This window comes from Canis lupus, chromosome 21, assembly GCF_048164855.1.
Source record: "Canis lupus baileyi chromosome 21, mCanLup2.hap1, whole genome shotgun sequence".
Classification (NCBI taxonomy): domain Eukaryota; kingdom Metazoa; phylum Chordata; class Mammalia; order Carnivora; family Canidae; genus Canis; species Canis lupus.
Genome location: NC_132858.1, coordinates 25,906,538 through 25,934,290, shown reverse-complemented (window position 1 = coordinate 25,934,290; position 27,753 = coordinate 25,906,538). Strand labels below are relative to the sequence as shown.

Here is a 27,753-nt window from a genome sequence, read left to right as displayed (position 1 = left end):
ATGCGTATCTCCAATTAGGTTCCATTATCCATACAGAACTGTCCTTAAAAATCTTTCTATAAATACTCGAGTTCAACTTTGTATCTGCAAGTCAATTTAATCACGATTATGTTTGAAGTTATATTAAAGGAAAAATTACTTATGTTTCAGAATTATAAGAGACAAATAACACAGGATTATTTATAACAAAGCCAGAAGCAATTGCCTTCATGGAATGAAGCGAGCACATATTTTTATCTGAGGGAGGCAAGCTGTTTTTCCTCTGATGTAGCATCCATAATCACGCAATAAACTCAGTGCCACTTGATTAATGATTTAAGTGCATTTGAAAATAAGTTACTCTTAGGTATCATTTTTATACTCTTAATTTTTTAAAGATATCACTGTGGACACTTCATATTTAAATAAAAATCCTTATCTTTCTAAAATTTCATTATGGTCTATGTCTCATCTACTCTTGTATTTTCCTAATGCAAGGCATACACTGTTCTAATAAAACATTTATCACAAAACATTATTTCTGTTGTACAAAAGGTGAAACTGAGGCTTTAGAATCTTCCTTTTCAAAAATAAACCTTACTCAATAACAATAGATTGTCTCATAAATTTAAAAAGTATGCTCATGTTACTTTAAATAATTTTAAATTCATATCAATTATATTGATATATATATTTAAATTTATATCAATTACAGTTTTAAAGCAAAATCAGAGTTTAAAAACAAAGCTTGGTAATTAAGTTCATTTCACATGTGCAAAGAAAATTCTACTCAACTCAAATGGAAATCTCATCCATATGAACTGTCATAATCCTAGAAAGTATAATGTCCTTCAAGTACTTTTCTTATATTCTACACAATGTGTAAACAATCTGGGACTATCAGAAATTTTAGTTTCACCAACTTCCACTATGTATACTAGATGTGTATGCTTATGGCCAAGAAGAAGAGGCAAGAGCAAGTTGGTTCCTGTTAAAGAGAAAAGCAAAAGAACCATGCAAGAAACATGACAAGAAAACCTGAGACATGAGCTGACAAAGTGTGAAATGTAACAGTGACAAAGATGAAGAGTTTTGACATACATGACAACCCATTTCTCACTTACCTCTGATGCCTTAGGCTTCAAATCAGAGGAGAGATTTTTTAGTGTAGAGAATCAGCAGGGGCTACAATCCAGCATGGCTATCATCCAACAGAAGTGATGGGCTAAAAAATAACAATAATAAAGATTAAGGGATTAGTATTTAATACCAGCTGATTAAAGACAGAGAAATACTACACGCACTAAGCTTCTTTTTCTATTAACTAACACATAAGTGATCTGTTATTTATAGTCATATATTTTTTTCTCATTAAACTTTTGTTTTAAATGAATGAATAAATAAATAAATAAATTTTTGTTTCAATGGGTTTCAGATTTTTGGTCAAATTGTTTCCATTAAACAGTACTGATTTTGAAAACTAATATCTTAAAACTGCCACATACACACAAAAACCCAATTGGCCCACAGAACATTCGCTGTTCCTTCAGAAGCTTTTATGATACATTAGTATCATGATCCAGATTTTTATTATTAAACTTAAATGGCCAATTGACAGAAACACTTCTGAGACCATTCTTCTGCCACTGGTTAAGAGTAGGGTGGGAGGTATTGGGCACAATACTCATTTAGCCTTCTGAGCTTTCTGGGCAGATTTGGTGCCCTTGAGAGCTCCAGCTGCCATCTTGTCCACACAACAACCATCTGTCTCATGTCAAAAACAGCAAAACAACCCAGAATAGGATAGTCAAAGAAGCTCTCAACATTCACAGGCGTGCCAGGAACCATATAAATGACAGCAGAACCACCAGATTTTAAGAGCTGGAGGACATCTTCCAGCTTCTTTTCCAGAACAATGATCAATTTTCTCCTTTAGCTTAGCAAACGTGCAAACAAAGTGAGCTGTGTGACAATTCACATAGGTTCATATCCAGCACTGATTTGGCCTGGAATGTTCCAGATAATCACCTGGGCTATGAAGCCACCTGCCTCCATTAGTGTGTCATCTTTGCATTCACCAGCCACACTGTCACAATGCACATCTTTGACAGATACATTCTTGATACTGAAACCCACTCTGTCCCCAGGAAGAGCCTCACTCAATGCGTCATGGTGTATTTCAACAGAGTTTACTCCAGTTGTAACGTTGACTGGAGAAAAGGTGACCACTATGACAGGTTTAAGAATACCAGTCTCCACTCGGCCCACAGGGACAGTATCAATACCACCAATTCCGTAGATGTCATGGCAGGGCAGATACAAGGGCTTGTCAGTTGGACCAGTTGGTGACAAAATGCAATCCAGGACTTTGAGCAGTGTGGTTGCACTGGCTTTGCCATCTTTATGGGTGATTTTCCACTCTGAACCAAGGCATGTTAGCCCTTGGCTCCAGCATGTTGTCACCATTCCAACCAGAAATTGACACAGATACGGTCAGGGTTGCAGCCAATTTTCTTGATGTAGGTGCTAACTTCCCTAAGGATTTTCTTGTCTCTCTTCTGGCTGTAGGGTGGCTCGGGGGAATCCATTTGGTTAACACTACAATTAGTTGTTTCATACCTAGTGTGTGAGCCAGGAGGGCATGCTCTCAGGTCTGCCCATTCCTGGAGATACCAGTTTCAAATCCATCAACACCAGCAGCACAGTCAGTTGGAGATGTGCCTGTAATCATGTTTTTGATAAACACTCTGTACCTTGGGGCACCAGTGATGGTCACATAATAGTTCCTGGTCTTGAATTTCCAGGGAGATATCAATGATGATATCACGTTCACATTCATCTTTCAGTTCATCCAAGACTCAGGCACCCTTGAAGGTACACTCTCTCATCTCAGCAGCCTCCTTCACAAATGTTTTGGTAGTTGGTCAATCCCACCACATTTGTAGATCAGATGACCAAGAGTGGTAGCCTTGTCCAAATTTATGTGCCCAATGATATTGATGTGGATGTGAGTCTTTTCTTTTTCTATTTTGCTGAAGGTTTAGAGGCGGTTTTCACAAAGCCTATGTTCTGGTGACAAATCCGTTGCAAAAAATAATAGTTATATCTTTATTCTCACTGATTTCACATAATGATATTCTCATATCTGACCTTCCTTGAATATTAATAAAACAGAAATAGTTACCAGTTCCCATACACTGGGAGAAGAGATTTTCCCTTGTAATCAATTTCTGTCAAATTAAGAAGATGCATGTAACGAGCCCTTAGCTTGACTAAACTTTAGACAGTCTTCTTCCTGACCAAAGGAACTTCCGTTTATAGAGCATTTACTTTACAAAATTTATAATTGTAAATTCTTTCTCTGCCCCTTTGAGATATACAGCAGATTTTTAAAAATCATCTTGCCAGTTTTATGACCCAGGATTGTCTTTATCAGGTATCTGGGAGCAATGCCTTTGAAATGCAATCACCAAGGAAGATTAGAGCTTGTATCCTGTATCACACATCTCTGTTAAGAAGTATGAGCCCGGGACACCTGTGTGGCTCAGTGGTTGAGCATCTGTCTTTGACTCAGGGCATGATCTCAGTGTCCTGGGATTGAGTCTCGCATTGGGCTCCCTGCAGGGCAGAAGAAGGAGCAAGAATATTTCATCTTTTTATCCCAGCAGTCTTGCATGTAGCCGAGCTCAAACACACATTTATCGGATTAATGAATAAACCAGTGTTCTGAATCAAGGTATGATGAATGAATGACAGCTGTGTTTTCTTATGAAGATGTACAATGTGGATGCATGTGTCAAAGCAAACACTACGCTGGACAAAGTTAAATAGGCAAGGAAGAAGGGCCTGCTTCTGCTCCTCTCTGTGTGTTTCTCATAAATAAATAAGTAAGTAAGTAAGTAAATAAATAAATAAATAAATAAATCTTTAAAAAAGAAGAAGAAAGGAAAGAAGAAAGAAAGAAAGAAAGAAAGAAAAAGAAAGAAAGAAAGAAAGAAAGAAAGAAAGAAAGAAAGAAAGAAAGAAAGAGAAAAGAACGAGCCTAATTTCAGTGGGTGACAGCTAGACAGCAAGCCTACTCATAAAGAAAATCATTTTGCAAATTCAGGAAAAATTCGACATGGTGGACACACTCCACTAGTCAACCTCCCCTATCCTTTCCACTAGCTCACTCTAGTGCTAAAGAAAGAGTGAGAGTGAGAGTGAGAGCAGAGAGAGAGAGGGAGAGAGAAGAGCAGACCAACCCGTCACCTTTTGATTGAATGGAACTGAGTCAGACTGAGTTCTGGGGTCTTTCTGCTATGGCGATATTCTTGAATAAAGCCTTCCTTGCCTATTTAACTTTGCCCAGTGTAGTGTTTGCTTTGACATTTGCATCCACATTTTGCATCATCATAAGAAAACACAGCTGTCATTCATTCATCATGCCCTGATTCAGAACACTGATTTATTCATTAATCCCATAAATATGTGTTTGAGGTCTGCTACAGGCAAGAGTGCTGGGATAAAAAGATGAAATATTCTTGCTTCTTATATTTTAATGACCAGAAATACTTAAATTGTATTTATAAAGTACACATGGGAAATAAAGATTCCAGACTTTACCCGATCTGGAGCCTCATGACTAACTCAGGAGTTTTTCATTTGTTTATTTTTATTTCTTTATCTTGTTTACTTTTTTTTTTTTTTTTTTTTGCTTGTTTATCTTCTCTAAGCGGGAAGGTTGAAAAGGACGCAAACCATCTTAACAAAGCTGCAAACAGAAATTTCAGAAGGCTGAGTTTTTTAATGATGATTTTGGTGTCAGGAGAAGAGTTTTTATTCATTTCTTTTTGTAGTCCTTTAATTATTTGCTTCATTTATATTCCTTTCAGATATAAGCATGCAAACACAAAGCTGAATAGGTGCTTTGTCTTTCTGCTCATCACTTCATAGAGAGGGAAATCTAATTTAAGCTTTGTGTGTAAGTTGCTGATGGAACAGCAGTATGTTACCCCAAAATGATGTCAGACACATGACCCTATAGCCCATTCATTTGATTTGGGAAGAGGCAAAGTCACCATTATTTTGAATTTGATACTACTGGAAAACTAGATCCTGTCTATTAGAGCCTAAACTTTACCTCTAGGGTATATGACCTAAGCTATCGTGATGTACCTACCACCCCTTAGCAAAATGATAAGTAAACTTTCTTAGACAAGTAACAGAAGTTACTTTAGAGCATGTGGCAGACATCAGAGAGAGAAACAAAATGAGAGTACTCTCCGGGTAGTTTTTTAAGTGAAGATGGTATTATCTAGAATGAATAATTTGATAAAGCATGTTCAGTATGACATTAATTCTCAAATGAGAAACGTGTCATTCTAAAGCCATCAGGAGAGCAACTCCTATTAATCATAGCTACCTAAAAATGTTAAGAATGCAAGAAACCAAAGTGTAGATTTTGACAGGACTCTGAAGTAAATCTACTACCCCACATCCATGTGCCTTTGTTTGGAAAGGATGAAATGAAATCTTCAACAAACCTAGAGAAATTGGATGAGCCTTGATGAGCAACTCACTAACTCAGGGTGAAAAGTCTGACCTCAGTGGGATGTAGGAAACAGACCAACACTTCTGGAACAAACCCTCAGAAAAAAGTAAACTATTAGAGCCATCTACCCAGATGAAGAGCCTAACAAAGTTAAGGATCAGAGAAACCACCCCCTGGGCAGATTCTGATCATATGGAAGTTCTGGCTCAGCCCCGAGGGAACCAAAGCACACGTGAAAAAATGTTAAATGAAAAATTGCTGAGACCGAGCAGTTTTATCTTGTGAATTTTGGTTACATGCAAATAAAAGAAGTACGCTATGCATAGGAAAAGATGCTCACTGTAGAATTATTATTTTTAATCGCTAAAAGCTCTAAATTACCTAACTACTCAGTAATAAGAGAAGGATTGTATAAATAATGGTTTGGTTATAATAAGAGAGAATACTAAGCAGATATTCAAAATCATGTTTAAAAAATTAGTGATGGAAATATTCATCCTAATTTTAGGGGACAAAAGAAACAGAGAAAATGCAATTTATGCTATTTGCAAGTATACATAATATTATGTATGTGCATATAGAGCAATAATAAAATTTGTGCTAAAACCAAAATATTACCCTTCTCTAGATATAGAGATTTTTTTTTTAAAAAAAAGATTTTATTTATCTATTCATGATAGACACCAAGAGAGAGACAGAGACACAGGCAGAGGCAGAAGCAGGCTCCCTGCAGGGAGCCCGATGTGGGACTCGATCCCAGGACCCAGGATCATGACCTGAGCCAAAGGCAGACACTCAACCGCTGATCCACCCGGGTGCCCCTAGATGTGTCATTAGATCATAGACTTTTTTCCTTCTTACATATATCCTCTACGTTTCAAATTCCTTGCAAAGACATTACTGTTTTTATTATCAGAAAAAAATCTTTAAATTTAATAACAATAAATTGCTGAGACTAAAATTTGGTTCTACTGGTAAGCTAGGCAGTTAGTCTGCCATTGTCAGAAGATGCATGATTCTGGGTCAGAGGCAAAGATCTTTCTTATCGTGACCAAGCAGGCAGCATGAGCTTCACATTCACATTAGTACGCTTGCCTCCAAAGTCCCACAGTGGTGAGGCAGAGAGAGGATGCGATTTGGGCCCAGGGACCCAGAGTCCACAAACTCTAGATCTTTGAGGGCTTCTAGCAAACCTGCCCCAAAATTTGTCTCCAAAGGGAGACTTTATCTTTATCATGCCCCCATGGAACAAATCTACCCTTTGCCCCAGAGGAAGATACTGTCCCTATCTTTGAAAGCTCTTTTCTATAAAAACATCCTTGAAAAGATGGTTTGGAGAAAAACTGTCAATGCCTCTTGGTAAAATCCTGGGCAAAAAATATAAGACCCCCACTGGAAGTATGTGTCCCACCACAAAACACATTTCCAAACTCAGTAATCTGTTTTGTTTTTTATTCTAAACTTGTTTAAAAAGAAACAGCATCTCTAAGATGTTATTTTTACAGTTGCTGATACGGCCATCCTGCCCCCTCCTGAGCTGGCTGTTGAGTTCTGCACAGGACAGCATTAGAATTTGCTTTACAGGCCCACTGAGAACCTATAGCCTGGATTCCCACTTGTGACATTGCATTTCACTGCTTAGCAAACACTGGCTTGTCCTTTTGTTCTCAGAGGTAGTTTCCAGCATCTCTTCCTCCCCAAAGGACTCTGTGGCCGAGGATAGATTTGATGCACCACAGAACACACAACTATGAGGGGAAGTCTTTCCACCCACCCTGATGTGTGATGAGGTCGCTTTGGGTAACCAGCTCACTTCAGCCAAGCAGAGTCCTAAGGTGCAAAATGCATTTCCAACATCACTGTGATATATTCTGAGAGGACCGTTCTTGTCCATAAAATAAATAAAAGCAGGCTATTAGACAAAATGAAGTTCTGATGCTGGCTCACGCAGATCCTGCGTGCCCTTCTACGAATGAGAATCGCCTATTGGTCGAATGGGATCCATTGATACCTGAGTTACTAAATTTCAATTCTCTCTGACATTCAGGAAGCTGACTTCACCTTACACTCTTGGGTATGGGCTTCTTTGTTTTTCCTTTCCTCTCGATAAAGCTCTAAGTTAAGGTACCAGGAATGACACAGGCAAATGTCACACCACCTACCATAATTGTGACTTTGAAAAATCGCTCAGCCCGGTGATTTTTCTTTTGCTTACTACTATCAGCTCCAATTTTGCCAGCATTCTATTTGAAAAAAAAAAAATCACACTTACAAAAGTAGCTAGAAAAGTCTAAGTAGAGTTTAAATGTTCTCACCAATAAAACAAACAAATAAACAAATAAATGTCAATAGGTGAAGATATGTCAACTCAATGAGGGGTGGATGGAAATCCTTTCACTGTGTATGTATCAAATCATATCACCACATTATACACTTTAAATATATCTTAGAATTTTATTTATCAATTATACCTCAATAAACCTGAGAAAGAAAAAAGAACGCTCTCTCTAGGCTTTGTAGTCCATAAATAAAATTAAAATACCAATATCACACAGCTTTTTCTAAAATGGTCATTGAACCTAGGGATTTAATGAAAAAGTAACAATTTACTATTACAGTAAGTTGTAGGATTTGCAAACACCAATACCTGAGAAAAAGAGAATTAACATAGTCCATGCTGATCCTAAATTTGCTTTTTTACATGTTTCTTTTCATATCTCCTATTAAATAAATGCTTTGCTCTAGATCCAATTAATGATTTTATTAGTACACAAAACTTCCCTTTTCCCCAATCTATTAACCTATCAGTGGTTAAATAAAATAAAATTGGGCAGCCCAGGTGGCTCAGCGGTTTGGTGCCACCTTCAGCCCAGGGCCTGATCCTGGAGACTCGGGATCGAGTCCCATGTTGAGCTCCCTGCATGGAGCCTGCTTCTCCCTCTGCCTGTGTCTCTACCTCTCTCTGTTTTTCTCATGAATAAATAAATAAAATCTTTTTAAAAAAATAATTAAATTAAACAGAATTAAATTAAATTCCATGCTACCTACAATGGTAGGCACATTGGGGAGTTAAAAAAATAAATTATTTTTGATATTAACAGTTATAAAAAGTCAGTAGGAAGTGTTAGAGAACGGAAGCAGACAATAATATTATTCTTTGTCCATAACAGCTTAATATTTTATAGATATTTTTTGTTCCACTTGATTTTACTTAGCATGAACATTTTCCAAAATCATTACAAAGCTTTATTATACATGATTATATAGAAGTAATTCCCTTTCTGTTGGGCACTAGTTGTTTTCTTATTTTTCACACTTACAAAAAAAGCTCCCACTACCAATATTCCTGATCATAAATGGGAGACCACATGACTTCCTAAGCTAGAGTCCTAGAAGTAGATTGCTGTATGGAGGATGGAGTCATTTTTAAAGCTCTAGATACCTACTGTCAGATTGCTGTCCAATATTCTATCAATTTATTCTTCTTTTGTAGTGCATGGGAATTTTCATCTCACTGAACACTTCTCAGAATTCATCATTAAATTTTAAAAGAATTTTTTAATATTGGTTTTAATTTATATTTCGTTAATGAGAGGTAACATTAAACATATTTTTCTTGTACAAATGTACCATGCATACTTCTTCTTCATCTTCTTAATCTTATGTTTACAAAGTTTTTTTTTTCTAAGATTTCATTTATTCATTCATGAGAGACACAGAGAGAGAGAAAGAGAGAGAGAGAGGCAGAGACGCAGGCAGAGGGAGAAGCAGGCTCCATGCAGGGAGCCCAACGTGGGACTTGATCCTGAGTCTCCAGGATCCACCCTGGGCTGAAAGCAGAGCTAAACCCCTGAGACACCCTACAAAGATTTTTCGGTCTCAATTTTACTCTCCTGTTCAGAGTGGTTGGGAAGATAAAAAAATCTGCATTTTCCTCTCATCCTTCTTAAAGTGAATGGGTTGTATGAATTAGTTAGAAAGCAGGAGTTCTGAAAGGTGGAAGTGGAGGTGGATGCCACCCTTCTGCAATGAACGAGGAGACCAGTAGCCTCCAGCGCACGTGGATTTGGGCTGTGCCCATTTTCCACATTCTCTTCTCCACTCATCAGGTTCATGGAGGTGGAGCACCTGAGACATTACAGCAAAATTTCTAGCAAAGCAAAATTTGGATCCTGGTCACTCTCAAGGCAAAACTATTATCATGGCTCCTTGATTCCTACTTCCCTAGCCATGCCAAAAATTTGAAGATTCCTCTCTTATATTTCTGCTAGAAATATCTGCAGCAGTTTCCATTTCCTGCACTGAAACATGACTGATACACTGTAAATTCCTCAGCTCTACAGGATTCTATCCTTGTGGCTTATTTGTATGTGTCTATATGGCATATCTTACTGAAGACTTTCAGTGATTTTTTTTTTGCAAAGCAATGCAAAAAGATTAATATTAAATATTTGATAAACTTCTTCATGAATGCTTTTGGCTACTATTCCCTAGAGTTATTATTAATATATCTATTAGAACTTATTCATTCCAAGATCTTTTATTTCTATTTTCTGGATTCCATCTTTTCTCTAGACTACCAATTCCCTTTATTATTAATTATGAAATATATTTTAGCTTCTGATACATTCAGAAAATATAAAGGTTATAGATCTTTTAGATTTAAAATATTTTTTGTCTTTTGTCATTAGTGTGTTTTCTTACCTGTTGAAGAAGAACCTCCTAACTTTTCTATAAAGTTTCTTTGGGTAGTCCTATCATTTTTTTTTTTTTTTCAGATGAACTTGAGAAATGTGTTGTCAAGTTCTAAAAAGTAAGTCTTAGCTGGTTTTAAAATTTTTACCTCTTTATATGGCTGAAAATTTCATCTATAAGTATTGTTCAGCCACCATTTATTTATTCAAATGTCTTAAGATATTTACATTTCTTACTAAGATTATTCATAATCTTTTCTATTATATATGCATACATTTTCTTTTTAGTAACTCTTTACCTATTTCTCCCACCCTTTAACCCCCAACCTCTAGCAACCACCAATCTGTTTTCTGTATCTATGAACTTGTTTATTTGTTTTGGGTTCTATAGACAAGAGAGATCATATGGTATTTTTCTGTCTGACTGATTTCACTTAGCATAATATTCTCAAGGTCCATCTGTTCTGTTGCAAATGGCAAGATTTCATTTTTTAAATGACTGAATAATATTCCTGTGTGTGTGTGTGTGTGTGTGTGTGTGTGTACACCAAATCTTCTTTATCCACTATGGACACTTCGGTTGTTTCCATAACTTGGCTATATAAATAATGCTGCAGTGAACATAGTATTGCGTATATCTTTTTAAATCAGTGTTTTCATTTTCTTTAGATAAGTACCCAGAAGGAGAATTTCTGGATAAGTATAGTTGTATTTTTTAATTTTTTTGAAGAATCTCCACAGTTCTTTCCATAGTGGCTACACCAATTTACATTCCTACCTACACTGCACAGGGTCTACAACCTCATTATTTCTTATGTTTTTGGTAACAGTCATTCTGACTGGTGTGAGGCAATAGCTCATTGTGGCTTAGACTTTCATTTCCCTGATGAGCAATGATGTAAAATATCTCTTCATATACCTGTTGGCCATCTGTACATTTTCTTTAGAAAACGCCTATTCAGATTTTCTGTTCATTTTAAAACAGATTGTTTGGGTTTCTGTTCCTGTGATAAAGTTGTATGAGTTCCGTATTTTCAAGTCTTATACTCAGGTCTTTAATTTATTTTGAGTTAATTTTTGTGTAGGGTGTAGGATAGTGGTCCAGTTTCACTGAAGAGCTGATCCTTTCCCCATTGTATATTCTTGACTCCTTTGTCTTAAATTAGTTAACTATATATGCATGGGTTTATTTCTAGGCTCTCTATTCTGTTATACTGACCTATGTGTTTCTTTTTATGCTAATGCCATACTAATTATAATAGCTTTGTAATATAGTTGGAAATCAGAGAGCATGGTTATCTCCAGTTTTGTTCTTTCTCAAGATTGATTTGGTAATTTAGGTCCTGTGTGTTGGTGTGGGTGTGTAGCCATACAAATTTTAGGATATAACTATTGCTTTGAAAAAATGCCATTGGAGTTTTGATAGGGACTGCACTGAATTGCCTTAGGTATTATGGGCATTTTAATAATATTGATAATTCCAATTCATGGGCATAGGATATCTTTTCATTTATTTGTGTTTCAATCTCTTTCACTAAACTCTTGAAGTTTTCAACAGGTCTTTCACCATCTTGGTTAAGTTCATTCCCAGATATTTTACCTTTTTGGATGTAATTATATGTGGAATTGTTTTATTTCTCTTTCAGGTAGTTTTTATTGGTGTATAGAAATGCAACAGATTTTGCATATTGATTTTGTACCCTGCAATTTTACTGAATTTATTAGTTCTAACAGTTTTTTGTTTTGTTTTGTTTTTGTTGTTTATTTTGTTTTGTCTTTTTTTTTTTTTTTGATGGTGCTTTTAAGATTTTCTATATGTAATACCATGCCATTGACTAATAGTGACAGTTTTACTTCTTCCTTTTGAATTTGTAAGTTTTTTTTCTTTTTCTTTGACTAATTGGTCTGGCCAGGACTTCCAATACTAGGTTAAATAAAAGTGGCAATATTGGGCATCAGTCTTGTGCTCCTGATCCTAGATGAAAGGCTTTTAGCTTTTTACTGTTAAGTATGATGTTAGCTGTGGGCTTTTCATATATTATGTTGAGGTAAATTCCCTTTATACCCACTTTGTTGAGAAATTTTATTACAAATGGAAGTTGAATTTTGCCAAATGCTTTTTTTTCTACATATATTGAGAAGAACATATATCCTTAATTTTGTTAATGTGGTATATGACACTAATTTATAGATATTGAGCCATTTTTGCATCCTTGGAATAAATCCCACTGGATCATAGTGTATGACACTTTTATTGTATTGGTGAGTTTAGTTTACTAACATTTGTTGAGCATTTTTGCATACATCTTCATTAGGGATATTGACCTGTCATTTTCTTTTCTTGTAGTACCTTTGTCTTGTTTTGGTATCAGGGTAAGACTGGCCCCATAAAATGACTTTAGAAGAATTCACTCCTCTCCTGTTTTTTGGAAGAATAGGTATTAATTCTTTGATGTTTTCCATCTTCACACTCTTAGTGTTCTCCTTTTGCTTTGCTTCAGAGTACTAGAAACTCCCTTATGAGAGTTTTTACATGTGTTTGGTGCTCCGTTTTTGTGGCTGTCCCCCACGGAACACATCTACATCACCTGGCTCTGGCAGCCAGTGGAACTTATGTTTGTGAGTCCCAAAGACTGTAACTGTCAGAGAAAGAGCCCTTAAGCAGCTGCCACCTTACAGGACATAGCAAAAGGCAAAAGACCCAGAAGCTCAGTTTTCATGGGAAGGAGACCCAATTTTTGCAACTGCTGTCCAGAGGATACCAGATGATCCAGATGATCTGGCCAGCAGGGTGTATGCCTGTGGCCCCATGGGATTGTAGATATATTTGCATACTTTTAAAAGCTGCTGCCTGAGGGTCTGGCTTCCCAAAAGCCTGAAACTAGGTACTAAAATCCTTCCCTTACAGACAATGGCAGGTCTAGGCACACTCTCAATTATTGGGAGTTCTTATTTGTAATAGCTCCCAAGGTTTGAGTGACAACAAAGAGCTGGAGCTGGCTTGAATGATAAGGTTCTCATGTGACACAAGGCCACTCCTTCAATGTTGGAAGAGGTGGTTGTTTCATCTACTATATGGAGACCAACATGATGAGTCAAGCAAAATGAAGAAACAGAGGAATATATTCTAAGAAGAAAACAAAAACAACAACAACAACAACAACCAAAAAAAAAAAAAAACCCTCAGAAAAAGAGCTTAATGAAAAAGAAATAAGTAATTTACCTGATAGAGAGTTCAAAGTTATAGTTATAAAGATGCTCATTGAATGGCGCGGGGGGGGAGAATGGATGATCTCAGTGAAAACAAGAAAGAGATGGAAAATATAAGCAAGTATCAAATACAAGTCAGGAATAAGTACCAAATAGTTGAAGAATATAATTGAACTGAAAATACACTAGAGGGATTCAACAGCAGACAAGGTAAAGCAGGAGAAAGGATCAGTCAACCTGAAGACACAACAGTGGAACACAGAGCAGCAAAAACAAAAAGAATGAAAAATAGTGAAGAAGTTTAAGGGAGGTACCGGACAATATCAAACAGACTAATATCAGCATCATAGTACTCTCAGAAGAAAAAGAGAAAGAGAAAAGAGCAGAAATCTTGTTTGAAGAAAAAATGGCTGAAAAATTCCCTGGCTGAGGTAGAAAATGGATCTTCAGACCCAGGAAGCTCAGAGAGTTCCAAATAAGATGAATCCAAAAAAGACCCACACCAAAATACATGATAACGAAAATGTCAAAAGTCAAAAATGAGGAGAGACTATTAAAAACAGTAAGAGGAAAACAAACTTTTGTCACATATAATGGAACCCCCATAAAACTACTAGAAGATTTTTCAACAGAAACTTTGCAGGCCAGAGCAAGTGGCATAATATATCTAAAGTGCTTACAGAAAAAGAAAACCCAAACTAGAATATTCTATACAGCAAAATTATCATTCAGAATTTAAAGAATAATAAAAAGTTTTCCAGACAAGCAAAAGCTAAAGGAATTCATCACCACTAAACAGCCCTAACAAGAATTGTTAAAAGAGACTACTTTAAGCTGAAATTAGAGTATTTTTTTTTTTTAATTTTTATTTATTTATGATAGTTACAGAGAGAGAGAGAGGGAGGCAGAGACACAGGCAGAGGGAGAAGCAGGCTCCATGCACCGGAGCCCGATGTGGGATTCGATCCCGGGTCTCCGGGATCACGCCCTGGGCCAAAGGCAGGCGCCAAACCGCTGCGCCACCCAGGGATCCCTGAAATTAGAGTATTTTTGGTAACAATAGGCATATGAAATAATAAATCTCACTAGAAAGATAAATTTAGGAAAGGTATAATCACTAATAAAGCTAGTATAAAAATTAAAGGACAAAACGGTATATATGTGTAAAATTTCTTTGAATTGTCTTTAAATAAAGAAATATATGTACATAGTATCTCTATACATCACTTCTTTCACTTAATAATAAAGAAATGTGTCATATATGTTTTAAAAATACAAAATAAATATAAATATAAATATAGATATATATAAAATATGCCAGAACTGATGTTAGGCATTTTTAGAATCTAAAAAAAATTAGGTCATTTCAAATGTAAAATTAAGTAAGTATAATTAGATAAATGCACCAATGTTTGTGTGTATATATATTCGTATCTCCTAATATAATATTACAGATGGTCCCTGTCTTATGGTTTCATTTTTACTTTACAATGGTGTGAAAGCAATATGCATTCAGTATAAACCATACTACAAAATTTGAATTTCGGTCTTTTCCCAGGCTAGCAATATGCAGTATGATACAGCAGCACTGTGAGGGTAAACAAGGATATACTTAAAACCAGCCTATACCCATACAACCTTCTGTTTTTACTTTCAGCATTCAATCAATTACATGATATAATCACCATGAATTTATAAAACAAGCTTTATATTACATTATTTTGCTCAACTATAGGCTAATGCAAGTGTTCTGAGCATGTTTAAGGTGGACTAGCTTAGGCTATTTTGCTCAGCAAGTTAAGCATTTTCAACTTGGGATATTTTCATTTTATGATGGATTTGTCAGATATAACCCCATCTGAAGTTGAGGAAGACCTGTATATGGCCCTTATATTTGTCTAATAACCTTTGCCAGCAGTCTACAGATTGCCAAGGGAACAATTCTTGAAATACTGAAAGTCATTCTTGTGAACAATGGGATCACTTAATTGTGTTAAGTTAGGCTTTCAGAGAGTGATTTTCTCTAGTATCATATCACTCTCAGATACTTGTAGTTGATTGTCATCTGGTTTTGATTTGAATGTTACTATTTATTGATACCTATGCAATATCTATAAATTTCTTTAAAAACATTTACCAATGACATTTTGTTCTGTTTTGTTTTTAGTGTTTAAACCCTGCTTTGCAGAACCCAGAGTGATCTTCGGAAGGATTCAGAAGCAATCACATTCGTGACTTAGAAGCAATTCTAAAGGAGGCAGGTGGATAACCACAGGAACCAAGTTCACCTTGGAAATGGGCTCTGAAGAGTTATAACTCTCTATCACAAAGAAAATAACTCCGGGGCATCACTGCTAGCTGCCCCTGAACACATATAAGATTCACTGCCACATGGTAAGAGTGAACACTTTCAAAAGGGTGAGAATTGCTGATAAAAGAGAGTTGATGGCACTGGGGAAAGGATATACTTTCAAAGTGGGTACAAGCAACCAGTGCAAATTATACCTTAGAGGATCTAGAGTTCAAAAACAGTCCTAGCCTAAACTGTGAGTGAAGAGACAGGGAGCAGTTCTAGCAGTGATTTTTTTTTCACATATTCATTTATTATATTTGAATTAATAACATCAGAAAACAACTACTTGGAAAAAAATACCATTTATGTGATGTCTACAGTCCAGAAAGTAAAAATCCAACATCCTCTCATTTTTGAAGACATATTTTTGAACTTCAAATACAATTGAGAACGCATCAGAATACAGTTATGTTATCCTTCTTCTAAATCATTCTCTGCATTTAATTCTGTAAAAGTAAGAGGTGTGCCAAGGAATCTATGATACTATTATAGTGAATTCAATATGCCATAACTTTAAACTTTAGCACATGTGTAGCTATTTGCCTACTAATACCAAGCCCCTCATTAATATTTGCACAGAAATCCAGGACAGTGTTCAACAACCTTTTTCTGTAAAAGGTCAGTTTATAAATATGTTAAGTCTTGCAAAGCTTAATAATAAATATTTTGTCTCTGATGCAACCACTTAACTTTGGCATTACAGTGTCAAACTAGCCATGAACAGGATATAAATTAATCGGCCACACTGCGTTCCAATAAAACTTTATTTGCAAAAGCAGGCAGTACGGCAGATTTGGTTGGGCTCTTAGTTTAAAACGTTTATTTAAACCTGAGTTATAAGTTGAAGAGTATTCTTAGGATGAAAGATTGCCTGCTTATCTACATTATTTTTTTCCTTCTTGTATTCCTTATGTTCACCATATACACTAGTCACAGAATGCTCCTGGTGTCATCCTTGAATTGCTTTCATTTTTCTTGTATTTGGAACATTGATCCTCCCAGGAATTACTGTCTTAACTTATCTCTACCTTGAAATCTCATTCATATTTTAAAAACTGTCTCTAAACTTGCCTCTACCTTCCCTCAGCTGTGTCTTTCTTCCTTTTACCTCTTAAAACTATGTTTTTGCAGATTCCTTAGGACACTCTTAGTTTCTTCTCTGCATTATAATTGTTTATAAATATACATTCAAATAAGTAGATTTCAGATTCTTTTGCCCCTTAAATTGACCAGCACAGTGCTTTGCATGAAGTGTTCAATAAATATTCAGTGGACAAATGCCTAAACAGGCACTTACCTTTGGAAGGGGAAGAAAAAAGACTTAAGGTCAATATCATGGGATCAATTGGGTTAGAACATTTCAAGTAAACCACAAGTCATTTATTTTTTATTTCATATTAACTTAATAACATAGCCTACCCACATTGGAAACTTCCAAAACTGGCTAAGAATCTTGGACAACAGTTACCATATTTTTGAATAAGAAGTTCTTGTCATTTATTCAAACTGACCTATTATTATTATTATTATTATTATTATTATTATTAAGAATTTATTTATTTACTCATGAGAGACACAGAGACACAGGCAGAGGCAGAAGCAGGCTCCATGCAGGGAGCTTGATGTGGGACTCGATCCCAGGACTCCAGGATCAGCCCTGAGCCGAAGGCAGTGCTAAATAGCTGAGCCACCTAGGCTGCCCACCCACTAGTATTATTAAATCATTTAATTTCTCTAGTGAATTCAAAATATTATGTAAACATAAAGAACATTTTAAATAAACATAGGTGATTATTTTCTAATGACATCTAAGTTACTAAAAAGGTATTTTATTTGCATTTCAATATTACCATAGTTGTATTCTTTTTTGGGAATATGAAACTAGGCCATTGAAAAATATAAATGATCAAATCAATACTAATTTATTCTTTCCAATGTCATATGTTTATCTATCAACAAATTAATCAGTTTTTTTCTCAATTTTTAACTCAAAAAGAGAGACTCAATTAAAAAAATAAAGAGAAATTCAAAGAACATCATGAAAGTCAACGACTTACAATCCTTTGACAGGAAGGGCTAAGTCCCATTGCTTGCTTGCTTTCAGGAATTCTGTCATTTATCTCTTCTTTTCTCCATGTATTTGTTCTTTTCCTAAAAATAATGCTAGTTCTTAGAGCAGTTTACTATTATGAAACTGCAACTGCATTTACATAAAGCTTTGTTTTGGCCAGCAAGTGAAAATGAGATTTCTTTTCACAACTAGTGTGTTTGAAGCACATATGCTTGGGGAGGGAGCCATTAAGGGGAGCAAAGGACAAGACAAGGTCACCTGAAGACTGCAACTAAAAGAATCAGAAATAGAAATTGCTCTACATCCTGGATCAAAAATCATCCCTTAAGATACTACATCAGAGTATATGTTAATACTCAGAAGGTAGAATGTTAAGAAAACAGGGAAGGCGGCATTATAAGCTGGCATGAAATCTCCAAAATGTGTTTACTCTGAATTCTTGGAGTTCAGATAAGTACATAATTCAATGTGGAGGACATTATCCAAAAATGTGAATAGGAATGAAAACTTCTGTTTGAAAATTTGGCAATGGTGACCGTAACTACAAATAAATCTTTTTTTCCAAGAAACTGCATTTTAAAAAATTCTGAAACAAAGATACAGCTTTGCATAAAATGTAGGTATAAGGATGTTCATCCTACCGCATTTAGAGGGGAAAAAAAGCCAACAATTGGGCTTCTAAAAATGATAGTATATCTAAAGAGTGTTTTGTTGGTTAAAACGATACTAAGAATTCAATATAAAATAGGAATTATTTATTTTCAGTAAGAAAAGTAAGTTTAGAGAATATTTATATTCTATGACCCCAGACTAAAGGTCTCATTTAATTCTCCAACGTATCTATCTTGTGGATATAGAGTTATTAATTACAAACTTTTTATTTATTATCCTAGGAATGCTTACATTCATGCCAGGGCATTTCAAAGCCATAAATTGCTCATTTACTTTGTTGATAATGTAATTATTTTGAAAAACATATACATTTCCTTAAGTTATTTGTGAATCCTTTAGCCCTGTGTGAATTTATCCATCACCTTATATATCATCAGTTAGTCTAAAAGGTTCAGACTTTTTTCAGGTCTACATATCTTACTGCACTATGGCTGAAATAACAATTTAGACAATAAAATTTTGAACTTCAAATTCATTTTGAATTTCATTTTTTAGCTATCCAATGATCAAGACACTATTGAGATGCCTGGGTGCCTCAGCAGTTGAACGTCTGCCTTCGTCTCAGGTCATGATCCTGGAGACCCGGATCGAGTCCTGCCTCGGGCTCCTTGCATGGAGCCTGCTTCTCCCTCTGCCTGTATCTCCACCTCTCTCTCTGTGTCTCTCATGAATAAAGTAATAAAATCTAAAAAAAAAAAAAAAAAAAAAAAAAAAAAAAAGACAGTATCTCTCTGAGGAAATGAAAGGCAAAGTTAGATAATTCAGCCATTATGTTTACTGGGGAGGGTGAGCAGGATATTTAGGCAACAGCCAGAGGTTATATAAAGTTCCAGAGACAGGAAGAAAAAAAAAAAAAAAAATATATATATATATATATATATATATATATATATATATATATATATATGATTGGCACTTAAGCCCAAAGTAAAAAAAAAAATCCATTAGTCCCTAGTGATAGATACACATGATTATAAATAATGACTAATCTCCAATGCAAAATTTCAAATAATTTATGTCAATACTTTGCTTTTAAGGGGATGAAGCATAACTCTGCATTACTTAAATACAGGTTGTGCATAGTGACCTCCTTCTAAGGATCGTAGTAAGGAAAGAGAAGGAAAAAAAAAAAAAACAACAGAGACAACCTACAGTGGAAAAACATGACCAACACTACCTCAAGCCAGGTGATCAGATTTAAATCCATCCCATTTGTTATATCGATAGTATGCACTCTTGATGTGATATGAATAATATGGTACCTACCTCTGTGGTTTTCCTCCCCCAAAACACACAGTCCCAGACTAACCATGAGAAAAAAGTTAAACCAAATTTAAGGATATTCTACAAATCATCTAACATTCTGCAAAACTGTCCCAGGAAGTCTGACAAACTGTCTCAGCCTAGAGGAGTCTTAGTGGATATAACTACTAATTCAGTGTGTTACCCTGGATGGGATCCTGAGAACAGAAAAAGTACGTAAGGGGGAAATAGGGGAAATTTTAATAAAATATGACCTTTAGTTGATAACAGTGTATTAATATCGGTCCATTAATTGTGATAGTTGTACCATATTAGCACCAGAGACTCATAGGGTAAACTGTGTGTGGGGTATGCAAGAAGTCGCTACTGTCTTCATAAGAATTCTGTAAAGCTGTTCCATATTGTACATTTTAAAATGACATTTAAGAGAAACTAAAAGAAGAAAACTGTGGGAACGAAGCTTCTTAAAAGAGATAAACTGCAGCGTAAGCTGAGAGATGTGAATTCAAAAATGATGTGAATGCCTTCCTTTGTGACTATGCCGGTGCAGGAAGCATTGTGGTCCTTATCCTCCTGGAGCTTAAACGTTTCTAGCAGGATGGTGGGACGATAAACCATTAAGCCAATAAATGAAGAAAATAATCACACATAGTGATCGTTCCTGTGAAGGAAATAGGCGAACCCCCTATATTTAAGCCTTATAGTGACGCAAATGCTATTCTCTTTTTAATACTTCCCCTACCTGCAGCCCATCCCCCTGCCCTAACTACAGTACTTGTACTTGGCTTGTCAACTCTGACAACCAGCCAGTGTTTGCAGATGCAGATATGGTAAATAAATTTCTAATTATCTGTGGGTGTGTTCATGTGTGTTTGTTTTAAACAGGGTGGGAAGGGCTGGTATTATGGGGCCTCATTTCAGTTTGGGAAAACAATCACAGAAATCGTAACACCCTGGAGATAAAGCAAATGTAAACAGGTAATTTATTCCTCTACGGAGACAAAAAAAAAAGATGTGTGAAATGTGGATTTTTTTCATTCTTACTACTTCTTTAGGATGCATTTTACTCTTCCATTCTTTGTAATATATTTTAAATATATATATATATATATACACTTATATTCTAAAAAAAATGTTTTTTATTCTTTTAGATGTTTTTTTCTTACCATGTAAGGGCATAGATTCTGGAAAACCATAGAGCAAGACTGTGGGAAAGAAAGGAACCTACATAAACTGGCCAGATTGAGAAAATCAACCATGGCTTTCATTTCACTGTTATATATTAAACCCTCACGTCTTTGAGTAGCTGCTTTGAAGATATTTCACTTTGTTGATTGAAATTAAAGTAGGATTTCATTTTCATCTGCTTTAAATTTAGTTGTTTTTTTTTTTTTGAAACTCTGTTTCCCATAATTGACTTTTCCTTTCCTGAAATGTTTGTGCTTTAAAATTTAATATTGCATAATCAACAATATAAAGCAAGTTTGCTTAGGGTAAGACATAAGTTTTGAATAATTATTAGTGGACTTTTTGCAATTCTCTTCATGATTTTTCTCTCATTTGATAGTTCAAAATCTCATTTTGAATAACCATAAACAAAGGGAGCATTCAGTTTCAGAGCTAAACCAATCTAATAAGTTATTGTATAAATCTGTATTTGAATTTGGGCTTATGTTTAAAGTTCTATTGTCATTTCATTTGTTTTGCTTCATTTCTTAAGCATATGAGGTCATAGGCCATAACAAAGAGACTGAAGTTTCTGTGTCATAATTTTTTGAACTTGAGACCATGGAGTTTCTAGGGCCATTTAGATAGGAGAATTATATAAAAAACATTTCCATCTTTGAAAGTGTTGACTGCATAATTCCATAGTCCTAATGGAAGCAGGACAAATTTTCTAAGGGTAATGGAGCACAAGTAAACAACCTGGTGAGGAAATTCTTATGGTTGCTAATCCCCAAGTTAGAGTGCAACTTTAGTTTAATGATTATAGAGCAATGAAAAAGAGAAAAAAATAAGATCATTATTTAAAATATTTTGAAAATTATATTTTCATAGGTATTCAGTTTGAAGAATGAATGAGTTAGAATGAGAATAAGAGAGGCTTGTGGATAGAGCTATTTCAGAATGGTTTTATACGAAGAATAATACTCTGATTAACCCAATTTAATTTTGGTAGAAGAGAATGAAAGGCCCTAGAGCAGACTTCTGAGGATATTTTAACAGCATCCACTCATTCTCTTCTGAGAACTTCTCCTTTATTTTTTTTTATCTGATTAACTCAGATCAAACTGGGACATGATCACCAAGAACTGATTATTAAAAAAAAAAAAAAAAGAACTGATTATTAAAACCAGAGCAATTAGTCTTCAATTTTTTCAAATTGGAAAATGGGGTATCTGCAGTATGTGACTTTTGCATGGGAAAAAAAAATCACTGAATATATAGGTTAACTGAGAGGTAACAAAAATAATTTAATGCTATATTATTGGAGCTGAAAATAGGATAAAGGAGTTAAGAATATGTTAAGCATATTTTGTTGACAGCAGACTCACTGTTCCCAGGTATTTTTAGGCTCTTACTATATCCATGACCTTCCTGTGGCTTTGTGGTTCAGCATTTCCTTCTTCAGTGACTCAATAAATGGATTTTATTTCATATTTTGTGAGCATTCTCCCTATGTAACTATCTCCTCTTCCTTTTCCTCTTCTTCATTACTGGCATTTAAGGTATTTGAAGTATGTATTGCACAGATCCATTTTAGTTTATTAGCTTCATTTTTACATCTAGTATACCTTAGGACATTTTTTATTACCTTCTCACATTTAGATGAAAATCTGAATGGTTCTAAAACCATAGAATTACAAATTCTTTTTCTTTTTCCTTTTTTTTTTTTTTTTTACAAATTCTTTTTCATCCATATATTAACCAGAGTAGGCTATGCTACATTATTATAATAAACTACCCCAAAATATCACAATACAGTTTATTACTTGGTAATGTCTGAAACAGACTGGGGTGCCCTCCCATTGGGGCCTTCTCCATCCTGTGACTCAGGGATCCAGGATCCAGAGGACAGAAATCTTTATTAGTATTCCATCAGCCTGGAAGAATGACATGTACTTAAAGAGTGGTCAAGAAATACTTGTTGCATTAATTAAATAGTGAATAAAAAGTAAAGGAAAGCAGAAAAAGTTTGTGGAGTTGTACTATTGAGGAAACTGATATTTATAAAATAATACGTGGTTTGTTTAATGTATCAACATATGCTAAGAGGAAGTGCTGTAGGACTTCCTTGTAATTTAGAATAGAATTCATTTACATCTTTAACTGAGTATGAAAGGATGCCTCCACACATAAATATGGTGGTATTTTTCTTAAGAATGTGAGAAAACTTCCTAAAATACCAATTAATTGACTGTTAAATGAGAAATACTGGGGAATACAGAGCATAGGATGAATCTTACCAGTTCTCATTTTCTCCATTGCTCCCTTGTTCCCTTCACCAGTTCTTCCTCTAACTGTGCCCCATGGTTTGCTATCAAATACATTTTCAACAGAATTATTGGGCAATATTTCTTTTTTTTTTTTTATTGGGCAATATTTCTTCTGGGTTTGTTACAATCCAAAATGAGTCAGAGTGAATAGGTCATTTGGAATTGTTGAATCGAGTCTATCCACTTTTATCTCTAGCTGTTGTAAATATGATGATAATGATAATGAGTATTTTGTAAACTGAACATGCCAGTTTACAAAACATATATTCACATAAATACATTAGTTAGGCTATAGGAATTCACTACCTAACAAGATATCATGATCTTAACTCTCAGATTATTCTATGACTGTACATTAGAAAGCTCAAAATGGAGTTAAGGGACCCCCCAAAAAATGTAGTTATATTTTCAAAGAACATTCTGAGAACTATTTTTACTCTATGTCCTATTAATAATATCCTATCAATAAGTCATTGCCCGAGGAAACACCGAAATGTCTGGTCAAGGAAAGGTTCCTCCCTTCTACTTTTGACACTAACCCCCAACTTGCTGCTACTTTAGCAAGGTGACTTTCCTGACATTTCATATATCATTAATTATTTTTTTTTATTTTGCTTAATTTTACTGCCCTCGGTAATTTGTCATATCCGTTGAATTCAGACACATGTGGTTGCATGCTAAAGGGACTGAAACACATCAGGAATCTAATTTTTCTTGATAACTACATTATGTCACCTCTAGCATTGGCATATTTTAAATTTCTGTGTTTTCTCCTGATTTGATTGACATCTAGCATACTAAATTGCCTAAGCTCTTGAATATACTTGATTATAGCCCCAAGAACTCCACCCCCTGATAAGTGAGTAAGCTCTGATTTTTAGAAGCAAGTATTCTTGTAATTAAAGGAAACCTCTCTGTTATCCTTACTTACCTGTGGTAAGGAATAGTGTTTGATTTAGGACTAGAGGGACACCTGGGTGTCTCAGTGGTTGAGCATCTGCCTTTGACTCAGGGTGTGATCCCGGGGTCCTGGGATCGAGTCCAACATCAGGCTCCCTGCAGGGAGCCTGCTTCTCCCTCTGCCTATGTCTCTGCCTCTCTCTGTGACTCTCATGAATAAATAAATAAAATCTTTAAAATAATAATTTAGGACTGGAACTTCCAAACTTATTTTCTTATACATACTATAATTCCATTTGATGTTTGGATTAACAAAATATCCCTCTTCTATAGTATTTCGCTTTTAGTTTATCTAAGATTCCACAGTATAGTGTTTATTCAATAAGAATTAGTGACCATGAGTTTCTTTACTTTTAAATATGCCTCTGAAAGAAACCTAATTGATATATTGAATTCCCTCAACCATACGCCATATTTACACCATACATCACTTTCCTTAAGAAAAGCAAAGTGATAAGGAAACTGCATTCACAGTAACAGTTTGGCAATTTCTTTAAAGGTATGAAAATAAGATCATTGTCTTTTTCCTTGAACACAAAAGGATGTTCTCCTTGAAACAAAAAGGATGTCTCAAAAGGGAGACAAATTCAAATAATTTGGTTTTAAAAAAATAGTTCTTAGTCTCTGTACTAGTTTCCTAGGGCTGTCATAACAAATTGCCACAAACTGGGAGGTTTCAAACAACAGGAATTTATTTTCTCCCAATTCTGGGGACTAGAAGTACAAAATCAAGTCATCTCTAAGGCCATGCTCCCTCCGAAGGCTCTAGGGAAGAATATTTACTTGACTTTTCCTGGCTTCTGGAAGCTACCAGAAATTCCTGCGTTCCTTGGCTTATAACAACATCAAGCTAAATCTTCTCCCCTGTCTTCATGTGGTTTTCTTCTCTCTTTATGTCTTTACATGGCTTTATTTTCTATATGCCTCTGTCTCTGAACCCCCCTCTTATTTTTCCTATAAAGATGCTGTCATTGAGTTTAGGGCCCATTGAATCCAGTAAGACCTCTTCCTATTGAAGTGCATAGGAAGGAATGAATATCCAAATAAAGTCATATTCTAAGGTTCAAGGCAGACATGAATTTGGAGAGATACTGCTCAAACCATTATAATCTGTATTTATAAAATAGGATATTTAAGATAAACACCTGAAAAATGAATCTTATAGACAAATCACTTTAAAAGCTTAATATTAATTGTCCAGTTTTCACTAAATCCTAGTAATATTACTTCCTTTGCCCTCACCACATGTGCCCATATTATCTATTGCAGCACATAAGAGCCACCTCAATACCCCATGTGCTTTTACTGGGGTAACACCCCAGTAAGTGTTGGCACTGTCAGCTTGATCAGCAAACCCACTACTTTAACAGGACCAGTTATAAAAGGGAAACTCTAATTACAGCTGATTACCCCTTATTTCCCAAACAAACAATAAAACAAAATAAAACAAAACAAAACAAAAAAACAACAGCACAAATCCCATTAGGTTTTTATTCCTGCTTACCTCACTCATTTGTAAATAGAGTGATCTCATACTTTGTCTTCCGAATCAAGTCCACTTTGAAAAGTGGAGGAAACAATATTAAGAATTACCAACAAGCATAAATGGAAGCAGGCATAGGTTCACTCTACCAATAACTGGCCCTCCTCAAACAGGTCTTTATTCCCATTTCTCAAGCCACTAAGCTAAATACACGTGGCACTCCACACTCTGCATTTTCCAAACCCTTCTGCTACGCCCTCTGGAATGTATGTGAGTCATCATCAGTGAACCCTATGCTATCCCCACACTCTGCATGCTCCCTTCACCATTTTGTTCAATCTTCTATGCCTCCAGTGCAGATTATTCCAACATTTCTCTTACCAAGGAGCCTGGGCTAACGTAGATGTCTTCCTTATTCTTCAAAATGCCATGTCCTTCCTAAAAGGATTGAGACGCCATATGCTTTTGTGGTTATCTAGTAATCTCCAAATGCCTCCTTTCTTGAAAATTATATTATCCAGTTCACTATTTCTCTCCCCGGCACAATTTTGGTTGTGATTTTAATGGCTAATAATTTCAACCGTATTACCCATCCAACACCTTGGTTATTCAGTTCCTTTCCGTGACCACTCTTAACAATATTTACCTCCACTTTTCACCAGCCACCTGCTCCCATATGAGACAGCACTGTTCCTCATTCAATCTGTTTTAAATGCCCACTCTAATCAGCACGCCTCTCTCAGTTTATCATTCATCATCGCCCCATTCCTCTGGTATCATCAGTGTGCCCTCTGTGACTATTCTTGTCATCATATAAACATGTTGCAAGATTTCTCATCTAAGGAAGAAAACCACTCTTTTTTTTTTAATTTTTATTTATTTGTGATAGTCACAGAGAGAGAGAGAGAATGAGGCAGAGACACAGGCAGAGGGAGAAGCAGGCTCCATGCACCGGGAGCCCGACGTGGGATTCGATCCCGGGTCTCCAGGATCGCGCCCTGGGCCAAAGGCAGGCGCCAAACCGCTGCGCCACCCAGGGATCCCAGAAAACCACTCTTAATTCTCACCCTCCTCCCAGCTCCTCTCTTTTTCTCATTCACTGCGTCACAAAACTCACTGAAAGTGTCGCCCATCCACCTCCCCAACTGCTCTCAATAGTCAGTCACGTTGTACTTCCATCGAAATAGCAGTACCGAGAAGCAGGGGAGAGCTCTTGTGATTGCAGCCAAGAATGTTCCCCTTGCCAGTATGTCCTGACCTCTCAGCAGTGATGACACAATTGATTTCCTCCCCATTCTCAAAACACCTGCTTCAGTCAGCAGCCTGGGCCCCGCACGCTCCTGTCGGTCCTCCTCCTGTGTTGTCAGCTCCTTCTCAGGATCCTTTGCCTTTTTCTCTCCATTCTCAGTATCCACTCCCTGGGTCACCTCTTTCATCCCCATGGCTTTACACTTCTGGTAGATGCTATTGATTTCCACATTTGCCCCCCTCTAACCTGGATGTCATTGCCCAGGGCTCCAGGCTCAGGTGTCTGTTTACTTACCTATCTCTACCCTTGGAAGTCTAATACATATCCCAAGTTGGACATAGCCAGAACAGTGCTTGAAGCCAATCTCGAACTTTTTTTTTCCCCCTCATCGGTCTTCTGTTAATCAATAAAGATCGCCATCATTCACCTAGTGACTCAATCTAAACATTTAGGAAACACTGTCACATTTTGTTTTCTTTCCCTCTCATACCACATCCAATTTTTTAACACTGTGGGCCTTTCTTTCAAAATGTACCATAAATCAGAACACCTCTTTTCATTTGTTACCACCCTAGTATAAGACACAACTACTGTTCTTGCAAAATACAAACATAGCCTCCCTAGGGAGCTTTTTTCTTCCACTATTCTTATCTGAAATCTATTTCCAGCACAGCATCCTCCGAGATCTTTTTAAAAGGCAGGTAAAATCTAATCCTTCCCCTGCTCCATCCTATCACAGGTAGAAAATACCAATTCTTCATGTGGACATCCAATGGCTGACTTGCCGCC

General features: G+C 35.9%; 1 pseudogene; it reads right to left on the bottom strand.

Annotated features, from left to right (window-relative positions):
* Window positions 1-1,663: 1,663 nt before the first annotated feature.
* Window positions 1,664-27,157, bottom strand: LOC140613234 (elongation factor 1-alpha 1-like; annotated as a pseudogene).
* Between the last annotated feature and the right edge of the window lie 596 nt (window positions 27,158-27,753).